The 24640-nt window shown below is 34.6% G+C and overlaps 1 protein-coding gene across 1 annotated transcript in view; it reads right to left on the bottom strand.

The window, feature by feature from the left end:
• The window catches only part of RIMS2 (regulating synaptic membrane exocytosis 2), a 761226-nt gene that overhangs the window by 473595 nt on the left and 262991 nt on the right, over nt 1-24640 (bottom strand). The gene's annotated exons all lie outside the window — the stretch shown is intronic.

The following is a 24640-nucleotide window of genomic DNA, read 5'->3' as shown; positions in this document are numbered from 1 at the left end:
AAAAAACTTTACAGGGTGAGTCCTGGTCTCTGTATTTATTGATTTTGTAAGCAGGTAAAGAGAAAAGGAATATATATTGGTAACAACAGTAAACAAGGATGTATTCTAGAGATCTATGACAAAGTGTTCTCCAAGGTCAGAGGATCAAAGATTTGGAACTGGAAGAGTCATCTCACCCAACTTCTAAATTTTACAAATGAGGAATCTGAGGGCTATAGATTGTCTCATTTACATCCTTCCTAAATCATGGCACTTAGAACTCAATCCAGAACTTCAGGTATATTTCAACTAAAGCCATCAGTCAATAAACATTTATTAAATGTTTAGTGAGTTCCAGGCATAGTGATAAGCACTAAGGTTACAAAAAATGTAAAAGACAGTTCTTGTTCTCAAGGCATTCACTTACTAATGGGGAAGGCAACAGGTAAATAACTATGCACAAGCAAGATATATACAGAATAAATTAAAAGTCATCAATAAAGTAAAGATACTAGATCAAAAGGTGATCAAGAAAAGTTTCCTAAAGAGGTGGATTTAGCTGAGCCCTGAAGGAAGCCAAGTGACAAAATTAAGAAATCTAAGCATAGGAAGGAAAGCACAAGAAAATTCCTAGTGTTGGGAGATGGAGTGTCTTCTTAGAGGAACAGTAAAGACTCTAGTATCACTGCATCAAATAGGGCCTATTGGAGAGGGAAGGTACCAGAATTTAGAAGGTTGGTAAAGCTTTCCTGTAAGAGACAAAATTTTAGTTGGGACTTAAAGCAAGCCAGAAGAGTTAGGAGGTAGAACTGAGTAGGCAGATCATTCTAGGCACGGGAGACAGCCAAGGAAAATATGCAGAGTCAATAGATTGAATGTCTTTTTGTGGAACAGCAAGAAAGGCAATATCACTAGATCAAAGAATACATAGTCAGAAGTTAAGCGAAAGAAGACTGGGAAGATGGAGGAAGACTGGAAATTACATGATCAGAAGAAAATTGAAGGAATACTACAAAGGCAGGTTATAGACAACTTTGAATGCCAAATGGAGGATATTATTTTTTGATCCTGGTGAGAGAATGAAGAGTGGCAATGACATCAAGGAGAGTAATGTGCTAGACAGTAATGGGAGAGTTAGGGAAAAGGGAAGCTTTAGAAGAAAAGACGAGTTTAGAGCAGAATACAGCAGAACTAGCATCCCTTTTTTTTAATATTGTATCTTTTTCAAAGCTGCCTTTCTCAAAGCTTATTAGCTTTCTGGCTGTCACATCATATTGCTAACTCAAATTGAGTTTGTAATACACCAAAAATGACCAAATCTATTTTCCAACACAAATTGTCCACTAACACCTCACCAACTCCAGACCTGCAGAGCTGATTTTTGAATTCAGTCATTGAATTTTACCTTATTTGATTCATTTGATTTCTCTACTCTTTTAAGATTTGTGGAGATTCTGTCACAAATGGGTTAGCTACCTTAACTTTGTTTCATCAGCAAATTTTACAGAAATGCATTCTATAGTTTTACTGGAATCACTGAAGAACATATTTAATATTATAATACTAAAATAGGTTACTGCAGAACTCTAACCAATTGGAAACCATTTTATTAATGACTAATGGATCTGGGCATTCAGTGAGTTATGAATCCAACTGACAGGTATTATTTAAATCACATCTCTCTAAATCATCCATGTGAAAAACTGAGTGATTTTTCCCTAAATACTCTGCTAAATTTAACTATATGTATTCAAAATTTCTCTGATCTGCCATTCGAGTGGTCCTATCAAACATGATAAACCTAGCATATTTATTCTTAATAAATCCATGCTGACTTTTAATGACCAGTGCTTTCCTTTCAAAATTCTTGCTTATTAGACATATTTTAAATCCTTGCTATGCAACATAAACTATCCAAGGTGTTTATTTAGAGAATACAAATACAAAATTATAAAATAAAATACAAATACAAAAATGAGACAGTTCTTACCCTCATAGATTTTACATTGTGTAAGAGGAATAAATATTTATATGTATAAGTTAATAAAAAGTAAATTTAAACATGGAGGCTCTAGCAACTACAGGCAAATAAGAAAATCTTCATGTAAGAATTACTACTTAAGTTTAGCTTTGAAGGAATCTAGAGGTTCTAAGGGACAGAGGTGAGGAAGAGGTGCAGACCAGATGTGAGAGACAATTTGTGCAAAGGAAGAGAATAAGAAATTAAATGAATACTCTGTATAAAGAACAGTAAGAAGAATAGTTTGAAATAGAGTTAAAAAGGAAAGAAATGTGTTATAAGCCTGGAAAAGTAGCTATGTTGAGAAGGCATCTAAATGATAAACAAATGAATTTGTATTTTATTTTTGAAGCACTAGACACTAGAATTTGTTGTATGAGGAAGTGATATGATAATATACATACCTCATAAATATCATTTTTGGCATTTTGGGGGTATATACTTGAAGCAGAAGACTAATTAGTAAATTATTGTAATCATCCAGTGATAAGTGATGAAGCCCTAATCCAGCTTGGTTCATACATGAGTGGAAAGAAAGAGGATGGACATGAGAAATTTTTTGGAGAGAAGAATAATAATATTTGGCAACTGATTGAAGAGATGCAGTGACTGAGTTCCAGGAGGTGATGATATTGAAATCATGAATGTGAATGTGAACGACTAGAAAGATTATAACAGCTATGAGAATAATAGGAATATTTGGAAGAAGAATGGGCTGAGAGTAAAAATAATGAATTGTTTTGGGCATGTTCAATTTGATATGCCTTTGCAATATTAATTATGAATCCATCAATAATCAATTGATAATTTTGGATTGGTGCTCATGGAAATAGACTATGGCTCAATATATAGATAGATGTTGGAGTCATCTACATAGAGATGATAACTGAAGACACAAGAACTAATGAAGCCAGTGGAAGTGAATATGTAATATGATTAATGGCACAGAGGCCACAAGATATGATATATCCAGGGAAATAAAACATCCATATAATTTCAGACTTAGAAGAAACTTTAGTGACCACCTTAACTCATCCCATATCTGAAATCCTTTCTGCAAATTACCAAATACATAGACTTCCAATCTTTGCTTTAAAAAATCCACCACCACCACCTCAGTGAGGGAAAACCATTACCTTCGAAAATAGCCCATCCCAATTGTGAATAGTTCTGTTAGAATAGTCTTTGCAGTCTCCAACCATTACTCCTATGAAATCCCATTAAAGAAGTTTAACTCCTTATCAACAAGATCATCCTTCAAATAGTCAAAGAAATTTATCACATCCCACTGAATTTTTTTCTTCTCTGGTCTAGATACATCAGTTATTCCAAATGCTTGTCATTGATAGCCTCAAGTCCATTCACAATTCTGATTATCCTTTTCTGCAAGTCCTCTAAATTATCAATCATTCCTAAATTTTGATATCAAGGAACTAAACATAAAGCAACAAATGTAGTCTGACCAGGGCAGAGAACAATAGGGCATTATTTCTGGACACTATATTTCCCTTCAAGAATCCCAAGATCTTATTAATTTCCATGGCTGCTGTATCACACCCCTGACTCACATTGACTTTTTAGTTAACTGAAATTGTCAAGGATATTCATAATGAAAAATTTCAGTAGAGTAGTGTAAGAGGACAAGATGAGTGTAAAAAAGTAGGAGAGAGAGAATAATCAAGAGGACTTAATAATTGATTGGATATGATTCTTCGAGATTTAAATGTCAAAAATAATGTCAAATTCTTATCAAAAAGATACTAAATGAATAGTGGTGTCAATAACAGAAAGAATAAAATAATAACAGGAACAAATTTAGGAGGAAAAATGATAAACTTTATCTGGGAGATGTTGAGTTTGATGTGCTTGTAGGAAATCCAGAAAAAATTATCTTGTAAGCATCTGGAGCTCAGAAGAGATGTCAGAGACAAAGAAACAGATCTGAGAGACATCTTTATGGTGATGGTAGTTAAAGTTAGCATGTGAGATTGTTATGGCAGAGATTCTATGTACAGAGAAGAGAGGAAGTGAACCTTGGTGAACACCCTTGTTTAAAAGTAAAGGATGATAAGCCAGAGGATGCTGAAGAAGAAAGGTTACAAACGCAGGAAGAGAGCCAAGAGAATATGGTATCTCTGAAGGAAAGGAAAGGAACAGAATACAGAGGAGGAGTTATTCAACCATGTCCAATACTGCAGAGGGGGTAAAGTATCATGAAAACTGCCAGCAGCAATGCTTGCTTTTTTCCAATCAAGAGGTTTTTTTGTGACCTTTGAGAGAGAAGTCTCACTAGAAGAGTCAGGCAAGAAAAATATTACAATGAGTGAGAGAGATATTAGGCAATGATGTACGTGGTAAGGAAATGAAAGAATTATGTGTTTAAAAAAAAAAACCTTTTTGGGTAAGGAGAAAAACAGAAACGTAACTAGATGGATTGAAAATATTTTTCTTCATTTTTATTACTTCCAAATGGGGATATTTGAGCATTTTTATAAGCAAGAGAGAAAAACCCACTAGAAAAAGAAAAGATGAAGATGAATGAGAGATGATGGAGGAGGACCCTAACAAAAATTGAAAGAAATGGCTACAATAACACAGAGCAGTTAAAACTAAAAACCAACCAGAGAGAAGGAGAGAGTGAATGATGCTGCTAATAAATTTTTGGAATAGCTAATGGAAGTTGTAACACCTAATAAACCACCTTTGGGGTCTTCAAGCTAAAGTTAGAAAGAAAGGGGTAAATGATCCTTGAGATCCCTTCTAAGATTCTATCATTCTGTGGAATACTCCAATCATTTTGATCAAAGCATTCTATCAAAAACTTCTGTTTTCAGAATTAGCTATTGAATGAGTAAGAAGTTATCCTTTGATTAGAAATACCAACTAATAAAAATGTATTTGAATTTCTGCAAATAAATTTGCTATGTCCTGATGAAGTAACTTAAGATCTGGCTTCAGAGTCAGGATGATATGGGTACAAGTCCCATCTATCTTATATAATAGTTACGTGATATCATTCAAATTACTTAACCATTCAAAACTCTCTAACAATTCTCTATGGCGATAAATTTCAAAACAAGTGTTGATCTCTGTAAGTGGAAGGAAATTCCTCATATGAAGATCCTCTAAGGAATGAAATCACAGATTTCCACTTCCCCCCCAAAAAACCTTCTCTTTTACCAAAGCTCAGAAAACCCTTTCATATATCTATGAATAAATGTGATACCTTTAAAGTAGATGCAACACTCTAAATGGGAACCAATCCATAAATCATAAATATACAAATTGTTCTTCCTCTGCATGGGCATTAATCTTTTTAAAGTACATATTTGAGCTATCGATTGATAAGGTCCCCTGACAAGTGCCTCCATTTTTGCTTAATCTTTGTTAATGGACTTAGAAATCACTAAAACAAGGCTACAAAGAGTCACAACAACTTTTATTCTTCCCAAAACACCAAAAGAGGGAAGAACTGGTAATTAGAAATAAAAAACTTGTACAGCCTGATAGTAGATTTGAAGTTATTTACTATTCATGCCTTTCCTTTTCATCAGCTGATTATCACTCTATATCTGACAGCAAGTCCAGCTCTCTAGTTGGTCTAATTGGAGTGTACAATGCACCCCCCGCCATGTGCTTGTCTGTGTTTCAGTCTCTCTGTATATCTCTGTGTGTATGTGTATATGTGTTTGTGTGTCTCTCAGTCTCTGAGTTTCTGTGTCTTTCTGTCTCTCTGTATGTATCTGGGTCTTTCTGTTTATATTTTTGTCTATATATGTCTATGCAGAAATATGCATATACATGGGTATGGGTACATTATATACAGATATAAATATATACAAATTTCTTCTTAATATTCTGAAGTGATTCGGAGACACTGTCTCCAGAAGTAGCACATCGTACTTTGGGACAACTAATAAAAATATAAATTTAGAGTTAAGAAGGTCTTCAAAGGCCAAATCTAACTTCCTAATTTTATAGATAAAGAAACTGAGGTACACAGCAGGATGATTTCAGAAAGGCCTGGAGAGACTTACATGAACTCATGCTGAGTGAAATGAGCAGGACCAGGAGATCATTATATACTTCAATAACAATATTATATGATGATCAATTCTGATGGACGTGGCCATCTTCAACAATGAGATGAACCAAATCAGTTCCATTTGTTCAATAATGAAGAGAATCAGCTATACCCAGTGAAAGAACTCTGGGAAATGAGTGTGAACCACAATATAGCATTTCGAATCCCTCTGTTTTTGTCCACTTGCATTTTTTATTTCTTTCTCAGATTAATTTTACCTTATTTCTAAGTCCATTTTTTTTATTCAGCAAAATAACTGTATGGCTATGGATACATATATTGTATTTAACATATACTTTAACATAGTTAACATATATTGGTCCACCTGCCATCTGGGAGAGGGGTTGGCAGAAGGAGGGGAAAAGCAGGAACAGAGGTTTTGCAAGGGTTAATGCTGAAAAATTACCCATGCCTATATCTTGTAAATAAAAAAGCTATAATAATATTAAAAAAGAAAGAAAGAAATTGAGGTACAGAAAGCTTAACAAACTTGTCCAGTATCACACAACTAGTAAGTGTCTGAGGCAGGATTCAAACTCAGATTCTGATTCTTAATCCATTGTTTTACCCACTACAATAGTGGTGTCAAGCACAAATAGAAACCATAAATAAGGATTCTTGGGGGTCATATATTGTCATATATTGACAGCCAGATATTAATATTATTCATATTTCATTTTATTTATTTTGTTAAATATTTCCAATTAAATTTTAATCTGGTCTATGTTAAACTTGGGAGCATTACCCATATTATCTGTACTGCAGCATCTAATCTTTAACTTCTTAAAAGTTTAAATGTTAGGTTTGTTTTTCCCTTATATTGAATCTGAACCCGTATCTTTTCAAGTTTCATCCTTTTATCATAGTTTTGAGTTGAAAAATAATATAATCAAACAGGTTCTTAGGAAGTTTAGGAAAGGTAAAGAATGTATCAGAGAGGAAAAACTGAAAGTGTAAGATCACTCAGGAAACAATTACAATAGACTAGGTAAATGGTAATCAGTGTCCAACTAGGAAGATTAGGATAATTATAGTGAGAATAGATGGGGTTGGGAGTAGATGTTGGAAATGATGACAAACTAGAATCATCAGGACAATGGTAAAAATTACAGAGTAAAGAAAATGGAAGAAATGAAGTTTATGGTTACCTTTTAAAAGGATCATCCCTTATTTAATTGTAAGCTATCTGAAAGTAGTGACTAATTTTCATCTTCATATCCTAGAGTTAGCATAGTAACTTCTACTTAGTAGGTATTTAATAAATGTTTGTTGCATTGAATTACATGGAGTAGATATTGAATAAATACTGTGAAGGAATGAAGTAATACTTGCTATAATAGAATTTCTTTCAGTCAGATGTACAAAAGATATGCCACAGCAGGAAGCCAGTGCCAGATCCCTACAGTGAGCTGAAATAGGACAACAGTAAGAAAACTGAGAGGAAGAAACACCTTTAATACATTTCAAAGTACCACAAATGATGTGGCATAAGTTTGTGGGGCACAAGAGAAAGACCAACCTCAACTGCAGCAATCAAAAAAATGGATTTTTTGGCAGCAATTGTGTATTGGATTCTTCAAAAAAAAAGTTGACTTTGAAAGGAAAAGCAGTAAACAGTGCCAGATTCTGCAAATAGCAGTACTTTTAAACCACAGGAAAGTCTTAACATATGCAAGTTATGTTCAACCATTTCTCTTTTTAATAAAAACCCTTTGATCATGTCATCTTTGAACCATAGAGAGTCCCCAAGGATTCTGTCCTGGGTCTTAAGTTCTTTAATATTTTTCTCAATAACTTGGATGAAGGTATAAATGACCTGTTTATCAAATTTTCAGGTAGCAGAAAGCTCAGAAGGATAACTGACACACTGGATCATATTCATGTTTCCAAAAGATCTCAACAGGCTAAATAATGGGTAAAATGGTAACATTTAAAAAGGAAACATTCAAAGACCATGTAGAGTTAAAAAAAAATGTAAGCATAAAATTGGAGAAGCAAGGCTAGTTCCTAATATTCCATTAGGCCCAATGAAAAAGATGTGGGTTCTCAATATGACTCAACAGTGTGAATTAGTAGTTTAAAAAGTTAATTATAATCAAGGGTACACTATAGGGACAAGTAGGGGTACAATGGATGTAGAATAGAGTCAGAAAGGCTTTCTGAATTCAAATTTGGCCTCACATACTTAGTACCTGTGTGACCCTAGGCAAGTCACTTAATCCTGTTTGCTTCAGTTTCCCATTTGTAAAAAAATGAATTGGAAAAGGAAATAGTTTTCCTTTTCCATTCCAGTATCTTTGCCAAGAAAACCCCAAATGAGGTCATGAAGAGTGATACAGAACTAAAAAAAAATGATTGAACAATAACAACATAGGGCATGTTCTGAGTGCCACATATTAGAAAGTACATAAACAAGCAAAAGAAGGCAATAATCAGGATCACTACAGAAGATGCTCTATAAGAACAGATTAAGGAACCCAGAAAGATTAGCTAAAAGATTTGAAGCTATCAAGTGCTATCAGATAGAAGAAAGATTAGACATGTTTTACTTTTTAAGTTCTTTGATGATAATAGTAACTATTACTTGTAAGGTACTTTAATATTGGCAAAGCACTTTAAATGTAATCTTATTTGATCCTCAGAGCAGCTGAGTGAATTAAGAGCTGTTATTATGCCCATTTTACAATAAAGCAACTAAAGAGGACAAGGATTAAGTGATGTACCCATGGTTACCCATTTAAATGTCTAAGATAGGCTTTAAATTTAGATCTTCCTAAATACATAAAATACTAGAGTACTCTATCCTCTTTACCACCTAGCTGCCTGGAAGTTACTGCTATTGCTGTTAGTGTTGCCATTGACACTTAATGAAGAAGAAAGACTAAAGAGCAATGTTCAAATGTCACTTGAAGAGTGTCTGATATCAAATCATTGTAAGGAAAATTTTCCACCAATTAAACTTATCCCAAAGTGAAAGGGAATAGTGAGACCTCCCTCACCAGAGGGAGCAAAGATAGGAGAATCACTTGTAGAGATGATTCTTTTTAAAGTGAAGTTGAACTAAATAAAATAGATATAAAAATCAAACATTTGCTAAAAATAAATCATAATTTTGTGACCCCCATGTTCATGACCATGTCTAAGAAGCTTTGGCAAATGACCACTGAATCCCCTCTTACCTCAAATGTTCTGTGATTCCAGGATATCAAAGACAGTAACATAAAAGCTGTCCTTGCCTTTCTTGTACACAACTATATTCTGATTGTTTTTTATTCTATTATCACTCATAACTATTAAATTTATTTTTGAAGATAGCCCATCAGTATTCTTATTGGTATGGTCTAAAGAGGTGGCCATTATAACAGGGTGATTAGAAAAGTATCCTCAAAACTAGGAAGACCTGGATCAAATCCCTTCTCTGTCACATATTGTCAGGGTGACTCTGGGCAAGGCACTCTCAAGTCTATTGGTAACTCTAAAACTATGTATTGCAGAGAAGATATCTACCTGAATTGGTAGAAGGAATTTGCTCAACTTGGAATGCCTTATATCAATGGAATCACAGATCTAAGTCTCTTCTCTATATTTACTATCAGGTAATATAAAGGAGCAATTACAGGTTTTACTTGACTAAAATTATATGGAGATTTAAATGCTCTAGAACATATATGTAAGCATATATGTATACATATATGCATACATAGACATACACATATATACAGACACACAGAAAGAGACAAACAGACACTATCAGAGCTGGAGAGGCCCTTAAAGGCCATATAGTTCAGCCCCATTTTTACAGATGAGGAAATTAAATACCAGTGTACTTAAATGCTTTTCTCAAAGCCACTCAAGTAGAGAGTAGTCAGTTTTCAATTAGAATCAGATCATCTCTCTCTAAGTCTAATGGTCTTTATCCCTATGGTTGATGGCATGAAGCAAAGATAGCATTTTCATCATCAAATTTCCTTCGAGAACATAGATAAATATGTATTCTAGACTACAGCAGATAATGTAGGGAAGTTGGTGAGGGAAAGAGGGAAGGAATGATGGGATACAAGAGCCAAAGAGTGGAGAACATTCCACTCAGACATTTTAGTCCTACTGCCTTTGAGACCAGTTTCCAGGAATACTGTGTTACTCCAAATAAAAATTATCAAGAAATACAGTTGCTCCCTACTCCCTTTTGTTCCATTGATATTATTTGTCCATTAGAGGATATAAGGAACTTTTGACTGTTCTTGACTATATAGTGGTAAAGGAAAAAAAATAATCACTGTTAATATTATGAAACAAATTGTTTTTCTATGTGATAAGTATTTATTTTTCCAATTATAGAGATAAAATTTTATTTTATAATTTAATGTTATATTATTTCATTTGAAAGCTTCTTTCTTTTAAAGAAGGTGAAGATGAATTAATTTTGGCATATGCACTTAAATTGAAAAAAATATTCTATAAATAAACTGCCATTTGAATATTCCATGTGAGAATACTGGCCTAAACATTGCACTTCTCACAAATGGTCTCTGAGCCTCCGACATTATGTCCTTCTGTTATAATGGCCTTATGCCTGCTCCAAAGTTAATTGTGCTTTGCCAAATGCATTTGCATAACACTAAAAATCCATTTTTTTCTGAATATGTCACTTTCATCTACATAAGGAACATGGCTAATACCTGGACTTGATCATATTTCCATGTCTATTATAATAACAGTACAGAATTATCAAGACAGCAAAGTAAAGAAGTATTTGAGAATTCATAGATATTTAAGGATAAAATTTATTGAAAGCTACAGATCCTACTGAAAAAAGTACAAAGGCAAACTGAACTCTATATCAATATAAAAAGATGTCAGTTTAAATAAATATTATTAGTTTCAAAGAGCTCTACAATTGTGAGGTTTTGTTCAAATTTTTAGAGGTCATTCCCTTTTCAGAAAGATCTTTCCTTTCCTGACTAGGATGTTAAAACCTCATTTATTTTTCTGCATGGCAGAGTTACCACACAAACAACTAACTTTATTTAACACATTTTCTTCCCTGGGGTCCCTCATAACTAATTACATATTTGAAACCCAGCTACTTGAAGACAGGTGGGCAGTCTGCTATTTTAGAACAGACAGAGCAGACTAGTTCAAAAAGGAATAAGGATAATTTCTTTGAAGTATATTTAATGTCTTCAATATTGTTTTTCAGTATGAGTTTATCCCAAAACATAGCAGATTCCTTATTGTTAAATTTCAGGGAAGACTAATGATCTATTTTAGGATAAAAATATCTCATATCTTTGAAACTCTCCAAACCATAAATTTCCCAAAATACCTCATATGTATCTAAACACATAGGAAAACTTCAAAGTTTAAAATTTAATGATACTAAATGGCCCACTTCAAACTTTTCATTTCCCTACTAAATGCATCCTCATCTGCAACTTACAGTGACATAATATAAGGCCATCTGACATGAAATTCCTCAGCTACATTTTTCTACCATCATCATCTTCTCTCTTTTTCCTGCCTGCCATAAAAAGGCCTCCCTCTTTTGTGATCCTTCTGAAAATGAACCTTTGAACTTTTTTTCTCCCTACTTCCTCCAGAATTTTGTACCAGTGATTATCCTCTCCTCTCTCTCTCTACCCTCAAACTGACAGTTTCAGTACAGAAGAAGCCATGAGCTATAGGAAATCTACATGAATTTTGAAGTAAGTTTAAGACTTATACTAATATTTTCTTAAATTTTACTGAACTGAAATTCATTTCTCTAGTTAAAAGATGTTTCCATGTATTAAGAAATTATTCAAATTTCATATTCCAAGAGTAGAAGCCATCTGGCCTTTAGCCAGACAAGTCGATTGTCACATCATGTTGAACATCCTTGTTAGAAGAAGTTCTTTGTCTTTCAGAGTGCATATCAAAGCATTCTTATAAATAAAGAGAGGCCTCTTAAGGGTTTGCTATGCCTCATGTGTCATTATAAGTCTTAGAAGCTAGTGATTGATCATTCATTCAGCTGGTCAGCATTGAAAACAATCAGTCATGTTACAAGACAAGTACTTCCAGCTCTAGCTCATCCATCATCAACATCAAATATTTATTGAGTGTGCATAATGCACTGGAATCTGTACAGAATAAACGAAAGACATGATGCTTGTCCACCGAGATCTTAAGTTCTGAAGAATAAAAAGAGAAATATTCAAGAGAGAGGTTACTAAGTTATTTGATCTTAAACTAAGAAGATCATTTGAATGTAATTTTCTTTCAAGGTGTCATAGAAATCTTATTTTTTCTTCTTTTTTTATGGTTGGCATCTTGCTACACTCTACCTATTGTTCATTTTCTTATTTGTTTTGTCCAAGCCATTCTTTTTTATCTTCACAATTTTTAATTTTTTTGTGTGTGGCTTCTTTTAATAAAACTGGTAAAAATTGACATTGTTTTCACCCCATACTCAGCTCATAGCAAGTTTCCTAAGATAGAGTATGGTCCAAAAAGTTAGTAAATATGTCACATATCCTATGAATACAATATTAATACAAGTATCTCTCAATGTGCTAAACCTATATTATTTAGGAAATGAACTATAATATTGTTACAATATTTTAATATTTAAAGCCTACTCCCTTAGTCCCATTCTACTTCAATCTCCCAAAATGAGGATATCATAAGTAAGAGTGTAGCAAATACTTTTAAGTACACAGTATTTAAGAGTTACAAATTCATGATATCTAACTTTATTAAGGCTCTCACTGTTCCTTGACAGTTATTCCCTTATTGAATATCCTTATCTCATTGTCCACAGCAACTGTTCAAAAAGTTTTCTGTTTTCCCCTTGACAAGAAAGGTCCTGTACATCATTCTTACAGGAAATGAGTTAATATCCTATCTCACTAAAAATACTAAGGCCATCTGACATGAAGTTCCTCAGTTTTATTCTTCTACTATCATCACCTTTTATTTCTTTCCCTCCTGTCAAAGAAGGCTAATTTCTCTGAAATAGAACCTCTGACCCCATTTCTCCACACTTCCTCCAGAATCTTGCACCAGTAGTTATCCCTTCTCTTTAGCATGTTGCCATATATTTATAGACTTGCTCAGAACTCTACAATCGTTCAAAAAAATTTTCCTCCGGGAAGCAGAGAAGTATGGCAGAAACAATATTGGTTTTGGAATCAGAAGCTCAGTCATTTTTCAATCATGTCTGACTCATTATGATCCCATTTGGGGTTTTCTTGGCAAAAATAATGGATTAGTTTTCTATTTCTTTCTCCAATTCATTTGAAAGATGAGAAATCAAGGCAAATGGGGTTAAGTGACTTGCCAGAGTCTGAGGTCATATTTGAAATTAAAAAAATGAGGCTTCCTGACTTCAGGTACAGAAGTCTATCCACTATGCCATCTATTTGCCTACAGTCAAAAGACTTGGCTTCAAATTCTGCCTCTAATTATAACTATCTGTTTTACCTTGTATAAGTCATTGAATGTCTAGGTTTCAATTTGCTCCTGGGTTTTAGCTTCCTCTTCATAAGATGAGGAAGCTAGGTAAGTCCCCTCTAAGGTCACATATATCTCTAGAACTATAATTTAGAAAAGTAGTACTTGCCCATATGCTAAATGGATCTAGAATGTTATGCTTTAGAAGCAGAACAGTAACACAATGGATTAAATTCCAAGTTTGGAGTCAAGAAGATTTTAGTTAAAATTTTCCTTCAGACAATTGCTGAGACATGTTCAGCAATTCACAATTTCCTACAGCTTCAGTTTCCTCATCTAAGAAAATTCAATGGTTCTAAGATGCCTCCCAGATTTAAAATCCATGAACCAATGATCTTATGATCATTATATTCTATTAAATTACATCTCATTTCTCTCCTCTGTTTCACTTAAAACTTTTTCCAAAAACTGTCAACAACTGATGCTTTGTCATCCTCACTGATCAACTATTTTCCAGTACCTTGCATCTGAGCTTCCATTTTCCACAATTCCAATTCTTAAAACGTCATTTTTTTCATATTAAATATTTTAGTCATTATTCCTACTTCTACTTTTTAGGGATAAGAAAAATGGTTCTAATTCCCCTTCAACATTGTTGTTGTTATGTTATTTTTCAGTCATGTCTGTGACCTCATTTGGGGGGTTTTCATAGAGATAATGAAGTGGTTTCCCATTTACTTCTTTAGCTCATTTTATAGACGAGAAAACTGAGGCAAACATGGTTAAGTTAACTGCCCAGAGTCACATAGCCAGCAAGTGTCTGAGGCTAGATTTGAACTCATAAAGATGAGGCCCATCACTCTATTACACTGTCCCATCTAGCTTTGTTAATATTTAAATGCTGATATGATGCTTTATTTTTCTTCTCTTGATACTAAAGAGCCTTCATTCTTTCAAGTGATCCTTGAGTAATATATCTACAATCTTCTCACCAGATTGATCATACTCTTTCAGATATAGTCCAGATTATTTAAATTCTTCCTAAACTAGCAAACTCCTTTTCCTGATCTTTATAATTCACTTAATATAATCTATCTCTATAATATAATCACTAATGTAATCTATCTATATAATATAATCACTACTATAATCCATCCTTAGCTCTTTTTTTCATGGGCACTATCGTCTAAACACATCTCTCCCATCATGTTCATCTAAATGGTTTTTTTTGAGGTCCTTCTAGTACTTAATGTTTATCCCACTGAATGTTTTGCTAGATGTGGCCCAATTGGATCTGTCATCCAGTGTTTTAGCTAACACCCCCATGTTTATGTCTTTTGCAGGTTTTGACAATGATTCCACCTGTGGCTTCATCTAAGGTATTGTTAAAAATGTTAAAGAGCACAGGTTTTTAGCTAATTCATCCAGAGATTTTCTGAAGCTTTGCCTTGCCTCATTAATCAAGGGCAACTGGCTGAAGTAGTAGAAGTGGTGCTGGACCTAGAGTCAATAAAACCCTTTTTCACATCCAGCCTCAAAATATTTCTTAGCTTTGCAACCCTGAGGAAGCCATCTAACCCGTTTGCCTTCTTTTCTTCATCTATAGAATGGGGATAACAATAAACACTCCCACCTAGAATTGTTGTGAAGATCAAATGAGATGATTATTGTAAAGCTTCTTAGCATTGTGCTTGACATAAAATAAGTGCCATATAAATATTATTGTTATTAATTACTATACTTTAGGTGTGGCAAAAAGAATATTTGTCTCAATTCACTACAAGGATTAGTTACAAGAGATATATAAGCTTGAGATTGTCACTACCAAAAGCATAGTATGTAAAGGGAAATCTGCAATAATGCACTATGATTACATTTCTGAAAGAACCAAGTAACAGCTACATATGCATAAAGTACAAGTCAGTCTTCTTCCACAGAAAGGGCAAACATACAACTTGGCACCTCTTCAGGTTCAGGAAGAAAGGCTAAAAAGAAAATTTTATCAGGATCATAAGGTCAATATTAACAGAGAAACGTCATAGCCAAAACCCAAATACTCTGCAACATTAAGACAGTCTTTATGGCTATAAAGAGGCAATCATTCCTTTTTGCTTCAACCTAGTCAGAACACTTCTAGAGTAGTTTTTATAATTATTGGTACTGTGTTTTAGGAATATGTAGACATTCTATATGTAGTCAGAGGATGGCAACCAGGATAATAACAATAATTCACAATTGTACAATGTTTTAAAGTTTATAAAGTGTCTTCCTCATAACAGTGTTATAAGGTAGACAGTTAAATAACATTATTCCCATTTTGTAGACAAGAAAATTGAGGCTTATAGAATAAAGTGACTTGTCTGGGATCATATGCTGTCAAAACCATAAAGCAAACCCTTGATTGTCTCCAGCACATTCTTCCACTGCACCAAATTGTCTCCTTGTGATCCTAAGCAAAGCAGACAATGCTATCATTTGAAGGAACTGGAATAATTTATCCTAGAAAAGAAGGTTTGCTTTACTTATCTGTGTATTATATTATATACACTTCGGTACAATATAAACTCCCTCTGGGCAAGGCTTGACTTGTTTGTCTATCACTGGGGCCAAACCCGTACCTGGCACATAATGTTTAATGTATGGTTGATGAAATGAATTGTATTTAAAACGTTTTAACTGTCCTCAGATATTTGAAGAGCAAAACTAGAAGCAATTGATAGAAGTTATGGAGGCAGATTTGGGCTCATTAGGAAGGAAAGCTTGCTGAAAATAAGAATGGTCCCAAATGAACTACTTCTGGGAGAAGTGGAATCCCCATCTCACTGAAGTTTTGCAAAGGGAGGCTGCATGACCATTTATCAGGGATGCTGCTGAGGGACTTTCTACCAAGGTCCAAGATAGACTAGATGACCTTTGAGATTCATTCCAATTCTGAAATTCTGTGACTGTGAAAGCAGGGATGCTATTGCAATTGTCCAGGGTATTATTAGAAGAGAGGAATTGTAATGGTCTGTTAGGCATGCCACAGAGGGCTGAGAAAGCAAGTAAAGTCTACTCTGATGACAGGCAATTGGCCCATAGAAAGGCCAAACTTAAAACAGGGTAGCTCTCCAGACTTTAGAGCAAAGTAAGCCAGAGTAAAAGAGCAAGATAAGCATCAGCAGTGGGTGGGGGTAGGGTGAGGGGGGAAGAGAAGAGAGCAGAGAAGGAGGGAAGTAAAGGAAAGAAGTCAGGAAAATTTAACTTTAAAGAACATCATGCCCTAGAGGCAGCACTCTCCCACCCCACCCCCACACACACTTCTAGCCAACTGAGCACCTAACTCTTCCTCCCAAAATTAACACCCACACCAGAATAGGAGTGGAACCTCATTCAATAACCGTAAGCTTAATTGGCTGGTTAAAAACACCACCAATATCCCAACTGAATGAGCTGGTTGAACAGATACCAGGGAAAACTGATACTGGATAGTTGAAGAAAATAACTGCTCCTGACACAAATGAACAATTCTATCTTCTTAGCTAGGGTAAACATTGCAATCAGCCCAAATGGAGCATGCTAGCTTTGAACTGAATTGAAGTATTTAGATAGGAATAAAAGAGAGTGATAAGATAGTCATTATTGTTTTGAGGATTAAGTCTGAGAACATATGTAAACTGCTTTGCAAATGTTCAAACATTATATGAAAGCTAGCTATTATTGTTATCATTATTACCAATGACACCAAAATCCCATTGAATGTAACATGTAAAGGTCTGAGAGGAGCTAAAGGTCTCTAGATTATACTTTTATCCTGACATTATTTAGCATAAGGAAGGAAGGATGAATTCAGTCCACAGAAATGGAATCTAGTAATTAAATTCAAGTAGGGTAAAACATGGAGTGGATAGAGCCCTCAGCATGAAGTCAGGAAGACTCATCTTCCTGAGTTAAAATCTGGTCTCAGGCATCTACCAGTTGTGTAACCGTAGGCAAGACACTTAACCCCGTTTGCTTTAATCCACTGGAGAAGGAAATTGTAAACCATTCCAGTATCTTTGCCAAGAAAACCTCATGGAAAACATTGGCATGTGATGGTCTAGGGAGGTCACAAAATGATGTACACAATAGAATAACTGACAACAACAAAACATAGGTGCTAATTACATTACCATAGATGGACAGGAAGAAAGCATTTAGGATTTTGATCCCAGAGGGAAAATAAAAGTTTCTTTTATACAATGCACACACCAGACAAATCTGTGTTTGCTAGTTGATCCCTGGGCAGGGTACTCTGCTGCTTCAAAACCTCGACTTACACCTGGGATGCTCCCTTCTCACCTCCACAACTAGAAATAACGAAGATTCTTTGAGAGTCAAATCATATGCCATCCTACATGCTACCTTTCCTGCTGCCCCCAGTTTTTTAGGGTTCTGCCCCCTTCCCTGAAATCACTTTGTTTTCATTTTGAATATATTTATTTACTTATATATCCTGTACACATACAACCTAGAAATACACACAATCAATAAAAAGTAAGATTCCTAAGGTCAAACTCTATAGCATTTTTGTCTTTCTATCCCAAATATTTTGCACTTAATAGCCATTTAATGAATTCCTGTAGAATGAATGAATAAAAGTAAAAAATCTTTACTAGGTCTTTCAAGAGAGATTTCAATGAAACTTGAGAGACAATGAAGGAGATATGTCTGTTCAGGTATACATTTTTGCTATCTCCTTTGTCTCAGAATCTTTGGCTCTTGATTTTGTCCTTATATCCCTAAACTGTTTTTTTCTAACATGATCTTTAGGAATTCTTGGCCCTTTTCTTTTACCACCTCTAAGTTCAGCTTACCAAGATACAGGGATTCTGGCTTCCCTTAGTGAAACCAGCATCAAGGAATGTATCGTCTTTGTCTGAAGTCTTTTTAACTTGTTCTGATATATCCCTGTTGTAATCTAAGGAGTAGAAGAATAGAATTGTCTCTGAGTGGGAGATATTGAGACAGAAAGACACAGAGACAGAGAGAGACACAGAGAAATAGAGAGAGCAGCATAATAGACTGTGTATTCCTGGTCTTGAAATCAGGAAAATGTGGATACAAATCCAACTTAGATATTTATTCTTATATGACACTAGCTAAGTCACTTAATCTCTCTATGCCTCAGTTCCCTTATTTGCAAAATGAAGGAATCAGCTTGATAGCTCCTTCCATCTTTAAAGCTAAAGACTAAAGATAAAGACATTATATTAGTGTCATGGCCCTTTTAACCAGGCAATGAATACAAGACCCTTGAAGGAAGAACCCATGTTACATATTTCTTCTGTATTTTCCACAATGCCCAACATATTGTTAGGGGCATACTAAACCAAACTGAACTGAACTGAATGAAAATGATTTAAAGTTTCATAAAGTTTCATAACTCGCCCATAAACTTCCCAATAAAACTGGGAAAGGTTCCAAATCCAAAAGCTCAGACTAATTATATGTAAACTTGTTAATTTGGGATCAATATCCCATTGACTAATTCAGATATCCTTGGGCTCTTAGAATCATAAACTGAGACCTAGAATATCTGGAGCTCATGTAGTCCAACCCTTCGTTTTACAGATGAAGAAAATGAGGAATAGAAAATGGAAATAATTTTCCCAGGCATATAGCTTTTAAGTGGTAAAAACAACTAATATATACTAATCTTTTCTCCCAATCTAACAATCTTATAATTATTACATGCTGTATCTTGGAGTACCATGCGACTCTCCAAGAGAATTTTTTAAAAATTGTTATAGATGTTAGAAATAAATAGACAAAATAAAGGGAAATTTCCACAGCACTAAGAGAATCAACTACCATCTAGAGAAGGAAAATTGAAGGGTTCATTACTGGTCACAGATACCTGCTTAATGGGTTTTCTCAGCCATGTGTATTAAGGGATAATAGAACAAGTGCCCGATTTTGCTTCTGGTGAGATAATTTAATTACTCCTGAAGAGAAAAGAAATACTTTTCCTAATATGACTATTGTACAACAATTGATGCCCAATCCCATTTTCCAGACATAATTAACAAAAATGCAAAAAAAAAATTCTACCATCTTCCTTGTTCAGATGTGTACCCAGGAGGTCTTAGCAATAAGATCAGCTGTTGGACTTAGCTCAGTGCAGCTCAGAATGAGTAAATATAATTAAGGAATACTTTGACTCACCAAAGGCTAAAGTCTGTTAGAAATAGCAACCTGAACTCCTGGGTAAAATAGGAAAAGAAAAAATTAATTACCAAACATCACCTCCCTAAGGATATAAGAAGTGCTATAGTAGGTCAAACTTATATTCTACCCAACTCAATATTCTGTCTCTGGCAGAGGTGCTAAAGATAGTTCTAAAGGTGAGCATGGGCATTCTCTTTAATGATATTCTCAAGGGTTAGGGATAGTTACACCAAAACTTCCTTGTACATAGTCCTCATTTCTCCTTTATATTCAACTAAAAATCTGTCATTCAGGAATTTTACTAAACTTTCATTAATCTATCTTAACTTGTGATGTGTCTGATATTTATAAAATATTTTACATAATCTCTTTAGAGTCTTAAAACAACTTTATGAAATAGGTAATAAATGTATCCTGTGACTACTGGTATGCTTTGTGCCTTCTATCTCTTGCTGGGCATAAAGTTACACCTCAAAGAAGGCAGCAAGGGGCCAAGCTGAGAATATTTCTTTTACTCCTATCACCCTTTATCCCCAAGACTATGACTTTCATCTGTCTCAGCACAAAGCAACTGCTACCTCCTGATACCAACTCAATCCCCCAAATGGGATAAGGAGAATAATCAGTGCAAAAAGGACCAAACCTACCCTTTGATTTGTGCTTGTCTTTGAGAGAGAAGAAAGAGAAAAGTTGTTAGGGGAATCTACTTCTTCACTCCACCTCAGACACACACAAAGATGTTCATAATCTTGCTCTTGCCATCACCAGCAAATAGACCACTTTATGTTTAAGAATTCTGAAATCCCTTATCTGACGATAATCTATTGGTTTTTCACCTTCTACTATGACCTTTAATCCCAAGACCCCTCAATTATATACTCTTTCCTCTTTTTCCCCCACCTTAAACCCCTTTGTGAGCCAATTCAACTACAGATTCTCTTATCTTTAATTCCAAACCCCCCTTATCATACCATTGATTAAGTCCTGACAAGCCTCAGCCTTAGATCACACCTCATTTGCCACCTTTGCTCCTACTGTGCTGCCGAATGAAGGTGAAAGAAATCCTGAAACTATTCTGACTGGGTCCATTACAAGTTTGTTTCACAACTTCAACGGGGTCCTCATTGCTGCTGGGCAATCCAATTATATCTGTCTTGTCAACTATCTCTCTCTACAGAGGCTTTTCCAAATATTTTCATGTATGTTTTGGCTTCTCATGGCTCTTCTCCACTCCCTCAGTTGAGTGATTTTATAGGAAAAAATTAGGCTATTTACCATGAGTTCTCTCTTTTCCCTTTTTCTCCATTTCCCATCACTTAGATGTCTTCTGCTCTACTTCATCATTTATTCCTGTCTCACATGAGATAGGCTTTATTCCTTACCAAGGTTAGACTTTCAACCTGTTTAAGTGAACATATTCCAACCTGCCCTTCTATTATCCCACTGTTACTTATTTCTAATCTCTTTCTGTTGAATGGCTCATTATATACTTCAACAACAATACTATATGATGATCAATTCTGATGGACGTGGCTCTCTTTAACAATGAGATGAAACAAATCAGTTCTAATAGTGCAGTAATGAATAGAACCAGCTACACCCAGAGAAAGAACTCTGGGAAATGAGTGTGAACTACTACATAGAATTCCCAATCCCTCTATTTTTGTCCACCTGCATTTTTGATTTCCTTCACAGATTAATTGTACATTATTTTAAAGTCCGATTCTTCTTGTGTAGCAAAACAACTATATGGATATGTATACCTATATTGTATTTAATTTATACTTTAACATATTTAACATGTATTGGTCTACCTGCCATCTGGGGAAGGGAGTGGGGAAAAGGAGAAAAAACTGGAACAAAAGGTTTTGCAAATGTCAATGCTGAAAAATTACCCATGCATATGTCTTGTAAATAAAAAGCCATAACAAAAAATAAATAAATAAATGAATGAAATGAGCCACTAAAAAAAAAAAAAAAATTAAAGGTCTTTTCTCAGTTTTCATCCCTGTATATCTCCTTAAGGCTTTTGATGCTGCTGATAACTCCCTCCTCACCAGTAATCTCTTCTCTTTAGGATTTCAGGACAGTAATATCTTCTGGTTCTCCTCCTATCAATCACATTCTCTACCCACAGGTATCCCTCAGTGGTCTAATCTTCACTTTCTCTTCTTTCTCTATACTTGGCTATCTCATCAACTCCCATAGATTAAAATGTCACACCAAAAAAACAAATAATAACAACAACAAAAAAAAAAAAAAAAAAAACCTGCTACCTGTCCTGTTACTCTACTAGACAAAACCATTGTTGTAGTCTCTCAGGTTGGCAACCTAAAAGTTACCCTCAATTTCTCCCTGTCTCTCATCCCCTCCCAACATCTAAGCTGTTGCCAAGGCTTATTGATTTTATCTCTGCAACAACTATTGGATACTCCTTCTTGATTAACTACTCTAGTACAAGCCCTCTTCACCTCACACCTAGACCACTGAAATTACTTGTTAATGAGTCTATCTGCCTCAAGTATCTTCCCTCTCCAGTGCACCCTCTGTTTAGCTACCAAAGCAAGTTTCATAAAGCACAAGTCTGACAAAGCCATCCCCTATTCAAATATTGCAGTTTATTGATTATTATACTCCTATCATCTCAAGTCTCAAAAACAAAATACTCTTTTTCACATCCAATGCTCTTCATAATCTAGTCTTCTACTATCTTTTAGTCTTTTTAAACTTACTCCCTGAAACTTCCAACCAATACCATTGGCCTTCTGACTATGGACAAGATATCCCATCTCTTGATGCCAGACATTTATGTTCTCCCTCTTAAAGTCTGCCAAATAACTTCCCTGACTATCTTTAAAGATCAACAAAAATCCTACCTTTTACAGAAAACCTTTCCCAACATCCCTTAATTCTAGTCCTTCCCTCTGTTGATTATTTCTTATTTATCCTATATATAACTTGCTTTGTATATATTTGTTCACATGCTGTGTCCCCCATTAGATTATAAACTCCTTGAGGACAGTAACTGTCTTTATACCTCTTTTTTCTATTCCCCATGCTTGGCATACAGTACGCACTGAATAAATGTTTACTGACTGATTGATTGTTATCATTTCCATTTTATATATAAAAAACTATGGAGCAGAATAGGTTAAGTGATTGGCCTGTGGTGACTCACATAGTAATTAATTCTTAGAATGACTAATTCTGCAATACTAAGCATCGTGTGTTTCACTAGTAGGATGAAATAAATTAACTTTCATTTCAATTCCTCTAGCACTTATTTAACACCTACTATATACCAGTCACTGTTCTAGGACTGGGATACAAAAAAGAAACAGGCTCTATTGTCTCAATTCAAATAATGAATTCCATCTCCTAACTCGTAGAAATTATGTCTCTCTTACTACATTAATGTTTTATCAGATGTTTTTAAAATCATATCATGCTATTACCTCATTAAAACTTCCAGATGATTTTTTTTTCAGACAAACTTCTATCTATCTTATATCTTGTACTTGTGATGCTGACTTTTAAAACCAAATCTTATGAGTGGGCTAGGTGGTAAAAATCTGTTTATAGCTTCCAACTTTGTATCACCTGTAAATTTGATTAAAATACTAACTATGGCTTTATAGAAGTCATTGGCAGAAATGTTAAATAACAAGGGGCTCCACACAGATCCCAGAGGCATTTCATTGGAGATTTCTTGCCAAGTTAGCCTCAAATCATGAATAACTACTCTTTGAGTCTAATCATTCAAACAGTTCTGAATTCATCTAACTGTATTATTATCTACTCCATTTCTCTTTAGCTATTCCTTAAATTTAGGTTAACTGTATCAAAGGTATTTCCCTGATCTATTAGTTTAATAACTGTCAAAAAAGGAAATAAAGTTTGTCTGGCATGATCTATCTTTGAAAATGTCATATTAGTTCTTCATAATTACAACTTCCTTTTCCAGGGAGTCACCAAATCATTTCTTAATATATCCTTTCTAGAAGTTTCCCACAAATTGAAGTCAAGTTTCCCAATCCAGACTCTGTTCTCTTCCCTTTTCTGAAAACTGAGAAATTTACCTTTTTTTTCTATCCTATGTTATTGCTTCCATTTTCCATAATTTTTCAAAATCACTTATAATGAGTAAGCAATTATATCAATTAGTTCTTTTAGGTTATAAGGATTTAATTCATCTGGCCTAGATGACTTGAATTTATGAAGAGCTACTAGGCTATCTCTTAACTTTGGTATCAATTCTCTTAGTGTGTTTGGTCAGTTACAGTAAAAAGATCATCATTCTCCTTGGCGTAAAAAAGGACAGAGGACAGACTTGTAATTTGAATATTATAGGGAATTCCCAAAAGAAGAAACTCCCTAGTCCAATGTAGATCAGCATTTGTTTTATGTAGTTTAGAGAACTGCCTAGAGCACTGAAAATTAGATGATTTACTCAATCACATGGCTAGTGTGCATCAAGTGGATATTCTCACTCTCCATTTAATATACTATTCTTTTTTGTCACAGAGAAAAAAAAATATTATAAGAAACAAGTAACTCTGTCTTCTCTCTAGTCCCAGTTCTATCTCTTCATAGAATCTCCTAATTTTTAATGATAAAACAAACACACAAATAGCAACAAAGTTCCCCCATTTTTGTCTGTTTGTTTTTGCAAGGCAATGGGAGTTTTGCAAGGCAATGTATTTGCCCTAGGTCACACAGCTAAGTAGTGTCAAGTATCTGAGGCTGGATTTTGAATTCAAGTTCTTCTTACTCCACTATTGAGGCTCTATCCAGTATGCCATCTAACTGCCCTTTGAGGATATTTTTAAAGAGCTACATTATCCCCTTCCATTCATCTAGTTGCCTACTTTGGCTTTCCTTTTTTGTACTATTTTAAATTATTATTATTCTCAATTCTTTGATTGTGGACTTTC

This window comes from Antechinus flavipes, chromosome 1 (assembly GCF_016432865.1).
Source record: "Antechinus flavipes isolate AdamAnt ecotype Samford, QLD, Australia chromosome 1, AdamAnt_v2, whole genome shotgun sequence".
Lineage (NCBI taxonomy): Eukaryota > Metazoa > Chordata > Mammalia > Dasyuromorphia > Dasyuridae > Antechinus > Antechinus flavipes.
Note: the sequence above shows the minus strand (reverse complement) of the source record. Positions and strands in the feature narration are given on the sequence as shown.